Below are 19,182 nucleotides of genomic sequence, written 5' to 3'. Positions count from 1 at the left end.
CCCACACTTCCTGGATATCTATTTAATAACAGTATCTGCCACAGAAAGAAACCTGGAAGTCTCAGGAAACCACAACTCAGAAAATCCTGTCCCTTCCTCCTGGCCAATACCTGTTGAGGAGTTATCACTCTCCCTGCCGAGCATCTATCATCTGGATAATTTGGGTTTAGGGTAAAATCTGAGCAGAGTGATTTTTTTGAAAGATTTTATTTATTCATGAGCGACAGAGAGAGAGAGAGAGAGAGAGAGAGAGAGAGAGAAGCAGAGGCAGAGAGAGAAGCAGGCTCCATGCAGGGAGCCAGATGTGGGACTCCATCCCGAGTCTCCAGGATCACGCCCTGGGCTGAAGGTGACGCTAAACCACTGAGCCACCCGGGCTGCCCCAGAGTGATCTTTTAAAAATGAAAACCAGATCATGTTCTTTTTTTTTTTTTTTCCCCACTGTCTTCAAAAAAACTGAACTTCAAATAAAGTTTGAACTTCTCCCCATGGCCTCTGAGACCCAGCGTGGACTAGCCTCTGTCCAGCCCCAGGGGTCCGTGTCACACGCCCTTGTCCCCAGTCTCTCCTGCGGTCCTGGGAACAGCCTGATGGTTCCTTCTACAGAGTCCTTGCAGTGGCTACTCCTCTGCAAGGGACCGGTCACCCCCTCCCAGTCACTTGCCACGTCTTTGCACCTCCCAAATCTCTGCCCAAAGGTCACTTCCCCAGAGAAAACTCTGAAACCCTCTCCAGGGCTCCTCATCCTCTTATCTGCTCTCTGGTCCTCCTCTACCATTTATTGTGATTTGCAATCACCCCTGCGTATGTTGCCTTGTTCCATGTCTGCCTACCACTCTACATTGCCCCTCCTCCAGGGCAAGACCCTCTCTGTCTCCTTAGCCCTATTTCTCCCAGATCCATGCTTTGCACATCAAAAGTTCTCAACAAATCTCTGTTGAATGAGTGAGGATATGGACCAGAGTTAAGAACACAAGTGTCAAGTATCCAAGTAGAACAATGGGGAAGCAAGTTCAGGATAATGGGCCCCAACAGTAGAAATGCATGGAGGGTTGCATGAAGATGAAGAGAGCAGCATGTGCTCACTGCCCTCAAAGCACACAGTCCCCCACGGAAAGTAAGAGGAAAAGAGGGTGTGGGTGCAGTATGACAGTTGCCAGCTTCAAACTTCCAAATTGGAGAATGGTGCACAGAAGATTTTGCTAGAGGGATACATATTGCAACGTTATTGGCAAAAGCGAAAATTGAAACCATCAAACCATCCAACAATAGAGAATTAGTTGAGACAATTTTAATACATCCTTATAATTTAGTTTAAAAATAACATTCCAAAAAAAAATAACATTCCAGGATTATATTTTATTATATGGAAATATGAGTAAATACAGAGTAAATGACAATAGGATTCTGAAAAAAAAGTGATGCATAAAATAGCATAATTTAAAAAAGAAGAGAGAAAGAGAATATGCATCTTTCCAGATGTAGATCCCAAAATGATAACAAGGTTATTTCTGGGTGGTCTGATGATTACAGCTGATTTCTATTTTCTTCCTTTTGTTTATCCATATAACCTAATTTTTCTATGATTAACATGTATTAATTATGTAATCTTTTTCCACTTTGGAACAGCTGAGTTAGGAATCATGTTTTAAATCCCATCTCGAGAGTATCATCAAAACATTAGATATCAGAGGGCTTTTTTCTTGGAGCAGGAGAGCAGGCTGCTGCTATATTTCACTCCAGGCAAATGACAATGTTTAAGAGGTTCAGCAGGGCATGGGGACAAGCCCCTGGATGGCTGCACCAATGATACAGGACCAGGGGCACCATATGATTCCGCAGAACAGCTATCATAGATGGAATGCCTCTTATAGTTGTACCTTGTGCCAAACTCACTCTATCTTCAAAGCATGCAAATTAGGTATTACTTTCCCTTTTTTATACATAAGAATCTTGAAGTTTAGGGAGGCTCAGTGTATCATCCAATATCCTCCAAAGTTAGATCGACTCAGCCTGGCTCCAAAGACCTTGTTTGTTCCCCTATGTCACAGCTAATCCTCATATATGATGTCAGCCTCAGCCATACAAGTAGAAGACAACTAGCCAGCAGTTAGTCCAGTGGATATTAAACATTTCTTTCTATTGTTATTCTGGAACCACTGATTTGAATAAAATCTTAATCAGAGGCAAAATCAAATAAGTTACTAAATGCAACGTGATATTCTGGTCCTGGAAAAGACAAAGAGCATTAGTGGAAAAGCTGATGCAATCTGAACAGTCTGGAGTTTATTCCTAAAAATATGATAGATGATAGATGATAGATGTTAGATAAGATGGAGTTGCTCTTGTTGAATGATGAGTTGGGAGTGGGAGGAGGGAGGTTGGCCTACTGACATAGAAACCTGCCTACTCAGTCATCAACACTTCCCTCCATCTCAGCCCCAAAGAGCACTTGAGGTTCCCCAAGAGAGCACTTCGAATACCCTTTAGCAAATTCAATCAGCTCATCTTATAGATGAGGAAACTAAATCCCAGCAATCAAAGTAACTTGACAAGAACTCTCTGCTAGACATGGCAGATTGGACTAGAAGCCCTGGGTTATGGACTAAATGTTGTGTCCCCACCAAAACCCATCTGTTGAAGCCTTTACCCACAATGTGATGGTATTTAGAGGTGGGCCTTTAGAAGGTAATTAAGTTTAGATGAGGTCATGAGAGTGGGCCCCTCATGAAGGGATTAGTGTCATTATAAGAAGAGGAAGAGAGACTGGAGCTTTCTCCCCACACCATAACCATGTGAAGTTATGACAAGAAGTGTCTGGAAAGAGGGTTCTCACCAGGAACTGAACTGGCTGCACTTTGATCTTAGACTTTCCTGCCTCCAGAGCTTGAAAAATAAATATGGGTAAAACCAAGAAAAGTTGGGACACCTGGGTTGCTCAGTGGTTGAGCATCTGCCCTTGGCTCAGGTCGTGATCCTGGGGTCCTGGGATCAAGTCCTACATCAGGCTCCACAGGGAGCCTGCTTCTCCCTCTGCCTATGCCTCTCCCTCTCTGTGCCTCTCATAAAAAATAAATACAATAAAAAAAACAAGAAAAGTCAAACCCGTTGTATCCTGAGATCACCTATCACCTATATCCTGAGAGGCTGTATGAACTGAAATATTATTGACATATACAGAGTGAATTTGTTATTTTTTTTTGTTGAATTGGGTATAATGGTATCATTGGAGCAGTGAGCCTCAGCCCCTGACCCACTTTCAAATATCTGGAAGGGTCTTGGGCAAACTTAGGAGATTCTAAATCATTACAACTTGAGAATGGGTCTCCAAGGCCTGTATTTATTAGTGCTCTCCATTTATAGTGGTTTTCTCAGGGAAGACAAACTGGAGAATGAGAGATTGATCTGGAAGGAAGACTTATTTTCACCATGTATGCTTTTTATTATATGAATTTTTCAAACACTGTTGTGTACTGCCTATTCAAAACTAAATTACACGTGGGGCACCTGGGTGGCTCAGTCAGTTAAAGTGTTTGTCTTCAGCTCAGGCCATGATCTCAGGCCATGTCTTGGCATCAAGCCCAGTGTCAGGCTCCCAGCTCAGCAGAGTCTACTTCTCCCTCTGTGCTCGCCTTATCTCTCTCAAATAAATAAATAAATACAATCTTTTTAAAAATAAATAAGTACAATTAAATAAAACTAAATTGTATCTAACTCCCCATGCACAGCCATGGTAGAGAGCAACAAATCTAGGGAGACCCTATCAGGTCCCTGAAAACCAGAGCATTATACAGATGAAGCTGGAGGGTCTCTGGGCAGCCTCACAAGCTGGAGTCCTGGCTGAGACAATGAGCTGTGGAGTCCAACAACCCAGGCTCTGAACCTACCTCTGCCCCCACCAACTAGAATTCACCTTTCTGAGCATCTGGTCTGTCAAACCTGTATAATAGCACCTACCTAACAGATCCATAAGGCTGACCAGAGACAGCAAACTTAAATCACTCAGTACAGGGCCTGGTACATAGCAGGCCCTCTGTGAAGAAAAAATTTTCTATTTTTCTCCTGAGCCCCTGAGCTGGAATAGAGGTTACTGATATAATCAGAACTGAATTATTTTTGGAGAGCAAAACTTTTCTTTGTTTCATGAAACCAAACCAGCTCTCTTCAAGCAAGAAAGCATGTGTTAGAATGGTCTCCACATGCCTTGGTAGGTGCTAATAGTCAAGATTTCTCACCATGGAGTTCCTGCAATCAGCACCAATCTGGAAAATTAGAACTCCTTATGCATTTTCACTTGAGCTGTAAATGTATGAGTTCACGATTTTCTCAGACATACTCCACACTATTGTGAAGCTTTGGCTTATTGTTGTATGTTTTTAACTAATTTTTTTTCCTTAAATATGTAAATAACTGTATTACAAAAAATTTGGAAAATAGAGAGGAGAAAAAAATTCACAATTCCATGATGTGAACACAATGGATATTGGTATTTTGTAATATTCTCTGCTAGGCTGTTGACATGTGAGTTATAATCATCATGTGCATTATATTCACACTAAACACCATTTTGTCTTGATTTTTCTATCAGTATATTGCAAATATTTTCCTTATTATGACAGTCATTATGACCACACTTTCAACTAGCTGCATAATATTCCACCAAGTGACCATACCACAATATATTTAACAACCCCCTTATTTTCTAACGTTTCCATTTATTCCAATTTTTTTGCTATTTTTAATAATGCTGCAATGAACATTTTTGTATGTAGATATTTCTACTGAATTAAAAATTATTTCCTTAGGCTAAATTCACACAAATGGCAAGTCTTCTGTTTCTCAAATATGAAATTACATTAGAGAACAGCATTACCCTAACTAGATAAACTTAGAAAAATAACAATTTCATGTGAATGTGCTCTTTCTCTGGTTTTCAGAATTATCAAGGGAATAACTTTTTTGCATTGCAGAAACAAGCAGTATGATCTATCAGAGACAAAAAGGAATTGCAAAAAGTTCACAGGGCAACATTTTATTTGGCTGTTACACTTCAACATCAATTTTGAATTACAAGCAAAAGACAATGCAGAGCTTTGAGGAGCATCAACGCTGGTCACCCTGTTCACATCCCATTGTCCATATGTGGGCAGAAAGGGAAAGAAATTGCCCTTGGCACCACTGAAAAAACCTCTCCATGGAAATGAACGTGTACACTAACTAAAATAATCCTTTGACACTATTCAACCTATCTTTGAGCTTCTACCAACACCTTGATGCCAACAATTTATTCATTTTCCATTATTCCAGAAAGACAGTAATTTGTTTCGGTAAGAATGTGTTTATATTAATAACAGCTTATATTTACTGAGCACTTGCCACACGCCAATGTTCTGATATATATCCTAAATGTAGATTAGTTTTCATTCCATTTTATAGGCTCAGGCAGGATTTCCTCATTTCACCTGTATTCATTTCCTGTTGCTACAAATTACCACAAACTTGGTGGCTTAAATCAACTTGGTTCTTAATCCAGAGTTGAGAAATCCAAAACAGATTCACAGGACTGGGTTCCTCTTGGAGGCTCTAGGGCAGAAGCTGTCCCCTTGCCTTTTCTTTCCTAGAGGCTGCCTACATTCCTTGCCTCTGAAGGTTCCTCCACCTTCAAAGCACCTCCTTCTCTGTTTCTGTTTCCCTCTGCTTCCATCCTCACATTACCTTCCCTCTATAACACCAACCCTCTTGCTTCCTCTGGTAAGGACCCTTGATTTTTTTATTAGGAAACAGATCTGGATAACCCAGGATAATCTCCCTCTCTTAAGACTCGTAACTTCATCACATCTGCAAAGCTCCTTTGCCAAGTAAGGTGGCATAGTAACAGGCGCCAGGGGTTAGGATGTAGACATCTTTGGGTGGCTTGTACTCTGTTTACCACACCTGGGAAGTAAGTAAAGCTAAAAGACAATGCAGAAGGCCACAAGTATACCTGCAGAGCTATTTTCTCAGAGATGATACAAGTAGGAAAAGCTGTCATGCTTAGAGCCCCAGCAATCCCAACACAACCAGTACTAGGGAGGGAAACAGCATCAAAAGGACATTGTGTCAACCCCTCCATTTCTGAGCAGCTAACATGGTGCACATCCTTCACCTAACTCATTTAGTGATCACAATGACCCTCACAGGGAGCATCCTTGTCCCCAAAACAGAGATGAGAGGCTCAGATTAGTGACATAACTCTCCTGCGGTCACATAGCTAGTAACACTGGTGGGTACCAGGCCCGTGATTAGGACCTAGGTGACTCTGACCCCAAAGCATAGGCGTAGTTCACTCTGCCCAGGCCACTGATAACAAAAAATAATGAAAATGAGTCATACCAACAGTGTGTGCACGACCCCTCCACAACCATCCCCTGCAGAGTATTTATCACCGATTTCCTTATCCATTTGTTTGTCTACATGTTTGTTACCTATCTCTCCCTGAAAATAAGGATCTTGTCTGTTGCTGACTGCTGTCACCCCAACTCTGAGAACAGGCTAGGCACATAGTAGACACCAAATAGCTGCTTGTATAACAAATAAATAACACTTCTTTGACCAAGAGATAACTAGTGTGAGCAAACTCAACCACTTACAACATGGCTGGGATGCTTAAAAGTAACAAACACCCCAAAAACTCTTCCCAACCAGCCAAAGCAAACATCTCTTAGTCCAAGTTAATGCACTATCTCTTTAGAAAACCCCTTGAGACACAACCCAGAGCCTGTGTTCTCTTTCTGGAAAGTAAATTCTAACTAATTTGTTGAGCTCTTTATCACTCTACTTCCTGCTAAAAGGGATATCCTTCAGTGACTGAAATTAAAGAGAAAGATTATCCATCTGAAACACATGATCCAAGTGAGCAAGGTAACTGTGCATGAATGTGAGAGAGTTCAGAGATGCATCAGTGAATTACAGCCTCTGTAGATGGAGACAAGAATTCAGAGAAACTGAGTCATGACATTTCTCAAATTGACAAGTTGTAAAACCCCAACCCCAACACTTGTGTGCACCTCCCTCAGCCCCTACAGAATGGATCATCTCAGATTAAGGATCTCATCCTCCGAAACGCACGTAACTAGATGGAACAAACTGGAGCTGATATTCTTTCATGCATACAGGACCCTGTCATTATGGTCACACACAATTATTTTTAAATTTTGACTCTACACATAAATATAATACCATTGCTTTTTTAATTCACACTGTGACCTCACATATGCCTCCCTTGTGACAACTGTTCACTTCTCTGTCTCTCCCCTCAAGAATGCTATAAACTTCTTTGTGGCAGATAAGTGGCTACATAATTTTTGTATCTCTAACCCTGGTGATTGGCACCTGCATGTATGATGGATGAATGAGTCCTTTATTATAAAAATAATGCATGATTATTATGAGTGTCAGAAAACAAAGGTAGAGAATGGCAAACGTAGTTCCATGATCATGAAGATAAACAAGAAACATTTTGTTATATTTCTCTCTCTCTCTCTCTCTCTCTCTCTCTCTCTCTCTCTCTCCCCCTTAATGTGAGTGTTTTTTCTTTCTTTTAATTTTTCTTTTTACAAAATCCTATGCACACATTTCCATGTTGGGACTTTTTCACTGAATCTTATAATATAAGCATATCCCATGCTATCTCAAAGGTCTAAAGATTGATTAAACTATAGGATGTTCTAACACGGCTCTTGAGGGCACCATTGGGTACATTATTAACTTCACTGTGGTGTTCTCCAAGGAGAATTCTGCCTATGGCCCAGCTACTAGCAAATCAGGCTTCATTTCCTCAACTCAGCTAAAAAATCCTTTTGTTTTTCCTCTTTTACCTTTTATAATCCATGGCCTAAATGGAGCTGCCCCTATGTCTTCTCAGCTTGATAAACAGCTACAGCCATCTGAATCTATCCCTTAAACTGTCCGGCAGGAGTCTTTTGGCAAAATATGGTATAGGGCATTCTGGTTCTAGTGCTGTTCAATTGGGGTTTTTTTCTATTAAAATAAATGTTTTCATGAACTCACAAATGTGTTAGTCATAACCATCACAGAGTTCCAGTTGATGATTAAAAAACAAACTAGGTTTGGGAAAAAATTCAAGATGCCTTCCATACTCCAAATTTGTTCCCAGTCAACAGAGAACAGGGGCCAATGCCTTGAAACCAAACATATTTTTATGAAACCAAACATCATAAAACATGAGTGAGCGTACCCTTACATCACTCAGACCACTAAGATTAATAGACACGCTGAAAGCATTTGCTTCACACTTGCTCAACTGAACAAATACATCTTTTCACAAAACCAATCCAAAATCTTGGCCATTCCCAGATGTCTAAAATCCAAGACTCTTTGCTCTCAAATTCCTCAATGAGAAAGTGTAGAGGAAGAGAATTTGGGACTTTAACCAAATGTTTAAATCTGGCGCCAGGAAGAAATTGGAGCTAAATTGTACATTGAAGAAGCAAGTAAGAAAGAAAGAAAGGAAGGAAGAAGGAAGGAGGGAAGGAAAGATAGAAAAACAGGAGGAAGAGAAAATACACTGAAATGAATATCCACAGATCTCTTGTATTATCAATGTTTTATTTCTTTGAGAAAAAGGACCATCTACACATAATACTGTCCATTGGATAGGTAGAGTGAGTTTGTTTTAATGTAGCATTTATTGACTTTTTAGTTATTTTTTTCAAGATTTTATTTATTTATTCATGAGAGATGCACAGAGAGAGGCAGAGACACAGGGAGAGGGAGAAGCAGGCTCCTCACAGGGAGCCCAATGTGGGATTCGATCCTGGGACCAGGATCAACCCTGAGCCAAAGGCAGATGCTCAACTGCTGAGCCACCCAGGTGTCCCTTTATTGACTTTTTAAAAACCAAAAGGAATATGCTTATTGTTACTCATGGAAATTTGGAAACCAAAATGGAAATGAAAGTAAAAAATGTAAATCAGCAGTAACACCTCCATACAGCAGTAGAGCCACATTGATATTTTGATATTGAGGCTTCTCATCTTTGTGATACATTTATTATTTCTTAAAGCCAAAATGGATGCTCCAACACTAGAGACACTATTTGGCAGCCTATATTTTCCCTTCATTAATATATATAAACATTTGGCTCTGTCATTAAATGTTCTTGTAGAACATAGATTTTACTGGCTGCAAAATAGTCCTTTTGTTGATGTGCCATTGACTTAACCAATCAATAACTGCAAAAGAAATAATTTATAATAACCAAAAAAGAATATGTTAAGCTGTGATCAATATCATTGTATATATAGCATTGTCTATATTTTTAAAATTTTCTTCAAATTAAATTGTAAAAGTAGAAATGTTGAGACAGAGTTAAACAAATTTCAGACTCTTCATATATGTTTGTCAATATAAATTTTCCATTCCTAAAAGATTATACCACTTTGTAATTGCATGATCTATGGACATGTCTGCCCCCTAGCTGATTTGAATTTTGTGAATCTTTACCAAACTACTTGGCCATTAAAACTGCTTTGTTTTACTACCATTCATTTATTTATTAAACAAGTGCCTATCCACAAATTGAATTTAAATAAAATTTTAGAAAATAATAAGTCCCTATCCAGAAACTTCTATGTGCAGGTTCAGTTCTTAGTCTGGAGGCACTGCAACAAACACAGGCTCTGGCACAGACAGACTGGGTTGGACTCACAGCTCCGTCTTGCTCCCTCTGTGACCTTGGGCATATTCTTCACCTGAGCCTCCATTTCCACAGCTACAACATGGAGGCAAACACAATCCACCCAAGAGGCGATTCTGGAAGTTAGCCACATTGACATGTGCATAGTGCTGGCCCTGTCAAGATCCTGGGGCCTCTCAGAAGCGTTGGTACCTGAGCTCCACTTCCCTACAAACGTGGGCAGCTACTCTGTTGAGACACTAACTCTCCATAACATTTGATGGAGCCTCGGTTGGGAAGACTTAACCCTCTACCTGATGTACTCTGGTGTCTCAGACAATTCCTTCTCCGTCTGAGGGAAGAGAGACCAATTTATGGGAAGCCAAAATTTGTAGTTTGTTCAATCTCACATTGACATTGAATTCATTCTAAGATGGGAATTGTGGCCACACACCCACACACCCACACACACACACACACACACACACACACACACACACACAGAGCATCTGAGTCACATGACCTTAAAGTCCCTCCTTTTACATTCAAGTCAGAGGCTGTAGTGTATGGAGAATTTGACTAAAATTTGGCCAACTCTGCCTTCATGCTCAGTTCTGGAAGTCAGTTTTGCCTTAGCTCCCTTTCTCTATATGGAAGAATTTCCTGCAATAATGCCAATAATGCTAATTTTTTATTATTATTTCAGATCTTTTACAAAGAAATTTTTTTAAAGTTTCTATATAAAAAAATTAAAAATTACCAGTTAAGCTAAGGCTCCATTTTGATTATCTTTCCTTGTTCCTGGGCTAACCACTAGCCTGGAGCTAGTGCATTTCATTCCCATGCATTACTTTTTATAGAGGTGAAACTTATGTGTTATAAAAATTTACAATCTTAAAGTAAACAATTCAGTAGCGTTTGGTGTATTACCATGTACAGCCACCAGCTCTCTCGAGCTTCAAAACATTTTCTTCATGCTGAAAGAAAGCTCCCATAACCTTTAAGCACTCACTTCTCATTTCTCACTCCTATTTCCAACCCTTGGCAACTACCACCTTGCTTTCCATCTCTACAGATTTACCTATTTTGGATACCATTTCATACAAATGGACACATACAATACGTTGTCTTTTGTGTCTGGCTTCCTTCACTGAGAATAATGTTTTCAAGATTCCTCCATGTTTGACATGTATCAGTACTTCCTTCATTTTTCATAGCTGAACAATATTCTATTGTATGCCTACACTAAGTTGGATAGAGTTCCATGCACACCTTCTTACTGCCCACTGCATTGTGCCAGGGTTTCCTACTCAGTGATAGTCCAAGCAAGAGCCTGTTTCCCTAATGTGCAAACCTGGTGGATGGCGTAAATAGGAAGGTAGCTGGGTGTTCTTGCACATGGTCTTTGCCACCAACAAACCTGGTTTCGAGCCATTGCTCTCATACTTCATAGTTACATGGGTGTGATAAAGGTGATTGGCCCTTTATGCCTTTATTTCCTCTTCTGTAAAATGAGCATGAAATATTAACCACTTCATTTGGGGTTGCTGAGTGTCACACATAAGACAATGCACAATAACTTTGTGCAGGGATTGGCACACAGTCAAGCCCTGAGGTGATTTGACCTCATCTATTTCCCTGACTGCCTCTGGGATAGGCCTCCTTGCCCTGTAAGCCCCAACCCACTGTCCTTTCATTTGCTAGAATTCCCAAAGCCGTCTCCTGCCATGAGACCTTCGTGCAGGCTCTTCTCTCTTCCTGGAGGACTCCTTTCCTGTCTTCACCCAGCCAAGTCATCCTCAGGAATTTCCTTAAATGTCCCCTTCTTAGAGCAGTTTTCCCTGACCCCTAGAACTAAAATAGTCCCCTACTTTTTTTATTTCTGTCACCAACTCGCCTTGTTTTTCTTTGTAGCATTTACTATCTTTGGTGTGTAGTTACTTACAGAAAATAGGTAGTAAAATATAGTAGTGAAGAGTCTAAGCTTGCACGGTCTCAGGCAAGATACGTAATGTCTCGTGCTTCCTCGGTTTTTCCACATGTGAAGTGAAAAGAGTAATAATAGTAACTACCTTCTCTTGTTGGAAGAAGATGGAGTGGGTATGTGTGAAGCCTTGGGCACAGTGCTGAGCCCAGCACAGCACTCACTGAGGGTCCTTACAGCTGTTCAGCCCCCTAACTGCAGATTCAAAGGCCTTGTTGAGTCTGTTCAACAGTAATGACCAATGCCTGGGCACATAGTTAAATGTTCAGGAAGGTTTTTTTTTTTTTTAATAAGTGTGGGCTGGAACCAGATGAAGAAACAGAGAGAGAGAGAGATTGCAAGTTGAAAGAGAGCAACAACATTTAAAGTTGTAGAGCCCCACAAGAATGAATTGTAAATAAGGACTAGAACAGGCTTGTCTAACTCTACACCTCAGCGCACAGCCAGTAGCTGCTATAGGGGAATAGAATAAATCTCAGCGACGTTAATGAACGGCCTGGAGTTAGCAAACCCAGCTTTCAGCTGGATCTGGAAGAGTGGTAAATTCTAAACAGCCTGAAGGGCAAAGGAAAAGCAAATGAAGGCCAGCAATGAGCAAAGCAAAGGCCACTGGTAGGTCAAGATCAATAAGAGCCTTAAAGGGATAACCAGGAGGGCTTGTCATCTTGGGTGCAGAAGAAATAGGAATACATTCTACCTGCCTAGCCACATGACTGATTTTTGAGCAAGGGCTCCTGGAAACCTTTTTAAAAGTGGCTCATACCTCAAAGAGTCCATAGAAGAGGAACCTCCTGGGGCTGAGGGCTCCTGATGCCCTTAAGACCTGACCATACCAGAAAGCTACTCTGGTGTCCTGTCAGAGCTGTCCACCCAGGGAGACAATGAGATGACTTCAACCCAGGCCATGTGTCTCATCACCTATATCCATCTGCCAAGGTCAGCTGAGCACCCACTATGCACCCAGCATGATTTTCGTTCAGCAAAATTACACATGACCAGGGCTTAACCCCTGGCTGGGGCTGTGTAGGTAATCTGGGGTCACCCAAACCAGAGATGGTACAATTGTCAGTACTACTATGGAACAAGCTTCAGTGTCCTCTCCACAAAATATACTGCTATGATCAAGCATCGGTAGAGGTCAGCTTTGCTGACCCTTAAAGTTACTTCCAAATCAAATATTCTGTGGCTCTGTCTGTTGTTCCAGAGATTAAGGGTGCCTGACTGTTGGGAAGCTTACATTCCCCTGGATTTTGTTTTCATACAGGGACAGGGTACTGTAAATTCACACAACCTTTTGGAAAGCAGTTTCGCAGCATGTACCAAGAGAGACATAAAACATCCAAATCTTTTGACCCAGTAATTCCATTTCTGGGAATCTATCCTAAGGAAATAATCCTAAATAGGGATAAAGGCTTATGGACAAAAGTTTTCAATGTAATCTCATTTATAACAGAAAAAAATGGAAATAGCTTAATTGTCCAATCATTAGGGGGGAAGGAGATTAAATAAATTATGGTATAACTACTTGATGAATATTGTTTGGCCATTAATGGTTCCAAAGAATAATAGAGGAGAAATACTTATTATATAATAATATTAGGTTAAAGAGAAAGCAAGCAGATGACCCAGCAATCCCACTTCTGGGTACATATCCAGAGGAAAAGAAAACAGGATATAGAAGAGGTATTTGCCCTCCCATGTTTATTGTGACATTATTCACAATACCCAAGATATGGAAACCACCTAAGTGCCTATTAGCCACTGAATGGATAAAGGTGTGGTATATATAATAGAGTATTATTCATCCATGAGAAAGAAGGAAATCTTGCCATTTGTAGCAATATAGATGGACCTTAAAGTCGTTATGGTAAGAGATAAGTCAGACAAAGACAAATACTATATGATCTCACTTATATGTGGATTCTAAAAAAGCTGACTATGGCTACAATGGCAATTGTATTACAATACATACATGTTTCAAACCAACGTGTTTTACACCTCAAATTTACACAATCTTGTGTGTCAAATATATTTCAATTATAAAAAAAAAGAAAAAGCAAGCAGCGCAGTGATAGATGATATTACAAATGTTTGTACAGAAGATCTATGTGCACACACACAGAGACATAGAACAAAAAGTAATGGGAAAAAGATAAACCAGAATAGTAACAGTGGTTATCTGAGATAGAACTATAATTTTTGTTACTTTTATTTTTCCACCTTTTCCTCTTCTACAGGCTTTCTTTTATGAGTACATATTTAAAATAAAATATGAATAATTCTATATGACAATAATACTCAGCATATAGAGCATAGACAATACATTTTAAGGTTAAAAAAGAACATATGTATTTTGATGAAAATTTTGTAAACTATGAATAGGAAAACATATTAGAAGGAAATCTCACACACACACACACACACAGAGTCACACAGCCACACAAAAAAATGAACAAACCAAACCTGTCACTGGTTCCATGAGAAACATGACCAGTGGTTGGATGGTTTTCTTACCTGTCTTTACCCAAGGGTGCTATCTACCCTAGCCCTTCATTCTTGCCTTTCTCCAATCCTTCTTGGCATGGCAGTCTAAAAGACCTTTTTAAATTGTATATATGGTCCTGTCACTCCCAATCCTATTATTTACTTGCTTCTTATTACTGTTCAGATAAAGTCCAAGATCCACAATGTCCTTTCCATTCCTGCAATCAACCTCTGTCTCAGCCTCCCCCTGCATTTCTCATTGTGCTTCTCACACTATTCTGCTCCTCACCAGCTTTCTCCTAATTTCTTCAAAGTATCCTGTGCTCTCTCAGTGCCACAGTATCTCTCGAGTTCTTAGCTCTGCCTAGACAGCCTACTCTTTACCCCACCTCAAACCTATTTTCCCAGATACCTGATGTCACCCTTCAAGTCTCAAGAAATTGCTTAGAAGTTATCCCTTCAGGGAGTTTCTCTAACCACATAGATGAGATTATTCTGAAAACACAGATCTAGAGTCCAGAAGGAGTGCCACCAAAGACATGCATTTCCTAGCACCAGCAAGAAGGTAAATTCTAAATACTGCTATTAAAAAGTGGGGGGGGGGGGGGGAATGTCTCTAACTTAGAATTGCTTCTCCTTTCACCAACAGAAACCAAAATTTCTTGAGTAGCACAAATGCCAGTTAATGAGATGCATTACTTCATTAATCTTAACAATCATACCTTGTTTTAGCAGTTTTAGATTTTTAATTTATGGAAGAGAAAAGTAAGATTTAGAGAGCTTTTGTAAATTGCCCAAGGGCGCATGGCTGGGCAGTGAAGACTTTGGCCTTCAAAGCCAGTGGTCTTACTCTGCCAGCTGCCACAAAGAAATGTCAGTGGGAAGAGAGAAGATGTGGAGAGTCCTGCTAATTTAAACTGTGGTAACATTCCATTGCTTTCGTCCTTTTTTGCCAAAACCACTATACTCAGCTTGCTTCCCAAGCACACTATGAGTCACTGTTGGGTTTCCAGCTTTCTCTCCACTGGGATGGAGTCAGTGAGAACGTTGTTTTGGCTGGCAGGGGATATGTGTGCAAATGGTACCACCTGCTGCTAAATCTTTGTCTTTGTTAGGTCTATTGTCACTCTTGACTCTGAGACTGGCTCATGTCCATGGGTCTCCTCCCAGAATGCCTCAAATGTTTTCAGCACAAAGCAAAGCAGAGAACAAGAGTCTTCTATCATCCGGGTAGACATTTAGAAACGCCAGGCAGTTGGAATAGAGCTGAGATGCCCACAAAGAAGTCAGTTTAGGGATTTTCAATAAATGTAAGCTATTATTATTATCATCACCACCATCAGACTATTTTTCTGCCTAGATAATGTCACACAGACACTCTCAAAATCCTCAGGATAGAAAGGTTTCATTACTAAATGCCCATGTTACCTCTGGCCTCCCTGCAACCAAAGACAGGCCTCTGGGTGGTCTTCAGGTGCAACAAAGTGGGCATAGAGAACACAGGACAGACAATTCATCAGAGAACAGGAACCAAAGCTGCAGAAGTCAGAGCAGCAAAGACAACACCAGCAATATTAATTCACCTAGTAGTTACTGAGTGCCTACTATATTCTAGGCAACCTGGGACTCATTCTCTGTGGATTATTTCAGTTAATCTTTACAAGAAGAGCTAAGTGGTATTCCTGTCCTCATATTAAGCTAAAGGTTCGATTTGGGGGTCAGAAAAATCTGAATTTGAATGCCAAATCCATCACTTAGTAGCTGCATGACCCTTGTAAATTCTTTCATTTTGGGATCCTGACTTTCCACATCCATAATAAGCAGATAATAATATCTTCTTCACTAAGTAATCAGGATTCACTACAGCTAGCCTATAGTAAGTACTTCATAAATGGATGCTATTATTTCCTGCCTTCAAATTAGGAGTTCCCATAAATGGTGTTGATTATTAGCCCCTTGAAGGACCTCCTCTGGGCTGCCAGCTGCAATCCTTTGGATAGATCCCTTGCCCTAGCACACTGGATAATGTTCTGGGAGGCCAGATATGTGCTTCTCAGTGACCATGAGAGAAAGAGCAGTCATATGTAGCCAACTGGAAGGGAGAGCAGATGTTTTGGCTTCCAAGGTGTTCTGGGAATCCAAGAACAAGGTGAGTCTCACCATTCCAACCAGTGCCACCCCACACACTAGCAAATAATTCCTCTTCCTATTGGTGTCTTCTGTGACTTTTTCCTTGCATTTGCCCTGTGGCAAAGTTCTACCTAATTAGGATATTTTGGGTCAAAAAAACGACAAAGCAGATTTAACTATTGGAATGAATTTAAATAGGAAAGTGATATTATTCATTCATTTAGCAAATATTCATTTATGAAGTGCCCATTGTTTGGGTTCATTTTAGTAGCATGCAAGAACCTGGACTTGAAGGCAGAAAACTGCAGAACCAGAGACAGCAGGTCAAAGGCTGTTGCAAGAGATTGGGAGAGAGACAGGGAAGTATGGAGCTACTCATGAGGCTGTTGAACCATACTGGTCTGTGGTTGCCTCCAGAACCCAATCAGCATTGAAGACTAACTTTCTTGCTCTTATTCTGGTATCTAATTAGAATTAGTCATTAATCCACCAGTATATGCTGAGCATCTTTAGATCCTAGCCCTTGGGTGTATGTGGTGGTATAGGCGAATAAGACAGGGTTCTTGCCCCAAAGGAGCATACTGTAAGGAGTGCATTCTCGTACCTGAGTCTTTATCAGGTGTAACTCATGTATAGAAGCCTAGATTCTCTGTAGAGACAGCAAACCCCTTAAAAGTAGGAGCTGGCTTACCCACACTTTTGGGAGCCCCAGTGAATAATACACCTCTTCCCTTCTAGAACTCTAGACAAATTGAAAGGATTGTGGGCATCCACATTATGGAAATAAGTGAAGACTAATCAGATTAGAACAAGAAAAGGCTATTTATTCTGAACTTACTATAGCAAGGGAATCAGCCACCATCACTTGGTTTTGGCAGAGACTCAAAGACAGGCAGAGAGGTGGGGAAACTTTCTAGTAGAAGAAACCAGGAGGCTGATTGGAGGCTGTTGGTCTGGGGAGGAGGAGGGCTTTGAAGTCCAGCTCTGCCTCTTACCAGCAGTGCCAATCTTCCTCTAACCCCAGCCACCTTATCCATCATGAGGAAGTCCTAGCAGCTACCTCATGGGCTCATGGTAAAGAATAAACAACAAATACATATAAAGTACTTAGGAGAGTGCCTTGCCACAATAAACACTTGATAAATGGTAACTATTTTTTTATTTTTCATCATTCAAAGATGCGGCATCTCAGAAACAGCCTTAAGTGTCCATCGATGGATGAATGGATTAGAGAAAATGTGGTATGTATATACAGTGGAATATTATTCAGCCATGAAAAAGAAGGAACTCCTGTCATTTGCCACAGCATGGATGGGCATTACACTAAGTGAAATAAGACAGAGAAAGATAAATGCCATATGATCTCATGTGAATGTGGAATCTAAAAGCAAAACCAAAAACCAAATTCATCCAACAGAAAGCAGATTGGTAGTTTCAGAGGCTAGGGGTGGGGAGGGAGGGCAACATGGGGAAGGGAACCAAAGTGTACAAACTTCCAGTCATAAAATGAATAAGTCCTGGGAATGCCATGTACAGTATGGTGACTATAGTTAACACTGCATTGTACATCTAAAAGTTGCTAAGAGAGTAAATCTTAAAAGTACTCCTGGCAAGAAAAAAAAACAATTTGTAACTATGTGTGGTGATGGATTTAATTAGACTGTGTGACCATGTCACAATATACATATATAATCACTATGCTGTGCACCTGAAATGGATATAATGTATAATTTGATCATATCTCAATGTTTAAAAAAAAACCTACACACACACATGAAGACACAGCATCTCTCACATGCCCCATATTTCTCAGGAAAGTGTGCAAATTGTAGTCAGCACAACCTGAAGGCATAGGGGTTGTGAAGCAGACACAGAGAGGTTTGCTCTGGTGGTCTGTCCACCTGGTTGTTACTGTCGAAGTTCTCCTCTTGCCTATCTTGCCTGATGGCACCATAGCCGAGATGGAAGCGGCAGGAACCAGCCTTGCAGGTTCGAGACCAACCAGCCCCATTCTGTGCCGATGGACTGTTAAACTCCCAAGGCAACTCCAATCACCTGGATAGCCCTCACATTCCAACTCCAGGATTACCTGACATTTTGAAACCACCTCTGGCTCTCCAGTGTTTCCTAAACAATCTCAGGACAGTTTGACAGGTTTTGATGGTAAAAGCCACATGGTGCTATACCTGGCATCAGCAAAGGCCCCGTCCTGGACGTGTGGTGATGTGGAAGACCAGCTCTGTGGCTCTTGCCTCCCAGAGCACATGGCCCTCAGGCTGGCTTTTACTGAACTTCTTGGAATTTCTCTAATGGGTCAGCAGAGAGCTCCCATTGCACTCTGAAAACTTCCCTGAAAAAGCTTGACAGCCTCATAAAACTACATTTCAGAACTTTTAGTGCACAATATGGCAGTCTGTGAGTAAAGTGCTTTTAAGACATTTTTGACTTATCTAAAGTATGCTCTTTTTTGGTTAAGAAGTCTCAAGGGCCAATGGAGACATAGGGTGTCAATTGCTCTGTTATTTGTTATCCAAGATGATAAAAATTCCTAGGTTTTCTGAAATAGTTACAGAATAAATGATATGGTGTGTGGAATTTGCTTCAAAACATACCAAGTGCAGGGGTTGAGGAGAAGGGAGCATAAGAACGGGGCACCAGAGAAACAATATTCTCCTTGGGTAACTTGCAGCTGGGTATCTAGGGCATCAGTATGTATCACTTTCATGTATGTTTGAAATTTTCTGCAATTTTTTAAAAAATTTCTTATGATTTAAAATATGAGAAGTGACATTGTGGACATAAGGGCAAGGCTCAAGTATTATGGTCAGGGATAATGCTGTTTGTTAATTCTCAGTTATCCCCAATAATGGATATTTCTATAAAAAAAGAATACTGCAATGTCTTAGGA

At 40.6% G+C, this 19,182-nt stretch overlaps 1 protein-coding gene across 6 annotated transcripts in view; it reads left to right on the top strand.

Moving 5' to 3' along the window:
• The window catches only part of C1QTNF7 (C1q and TNF related 7), a 106,914-nt gene that overhangs the window by 62,309 nt on the left and 25,423 nt on the right, over positions 1-19,182 (top strand). For 2 of the 6 annotated variants that reach the window (XM_041751239.1, XM_041751240.1), the window contains exon 2: positions 17,453-17,515. The exons of 3 other annotated variants lie outside the window; for them this stretch is intronic. The gene's annotated coding sequence lies outside the window, so the exon portion shown is untranslated. Of the gene's footprint in view, positions 1-14,552; positions 14,710-17,452; positions 17,516-19,182 lie in introns of all 6 variants that reach the window. One more of the 6 variants, XM_041751241.1, reaches the window with a different exon arrangement.

This window comes from Vulpes lagopus, chromosome 4, assembly GCF_018345385.1.
Source record: "Vulpes lagopus strain Blue_001 chromosome 4, ASM1834538v1, whole genome shotgun sequence".
Lineage (NCBI taxonomy): Eukaryota > Metazoa > Chordata > Mammalia > Carnivora > Canidae > Vulpes > Vulpes lagopus.
This window is presented reverse-complemented; position numbering and strand designations above follow the sequence as displayed.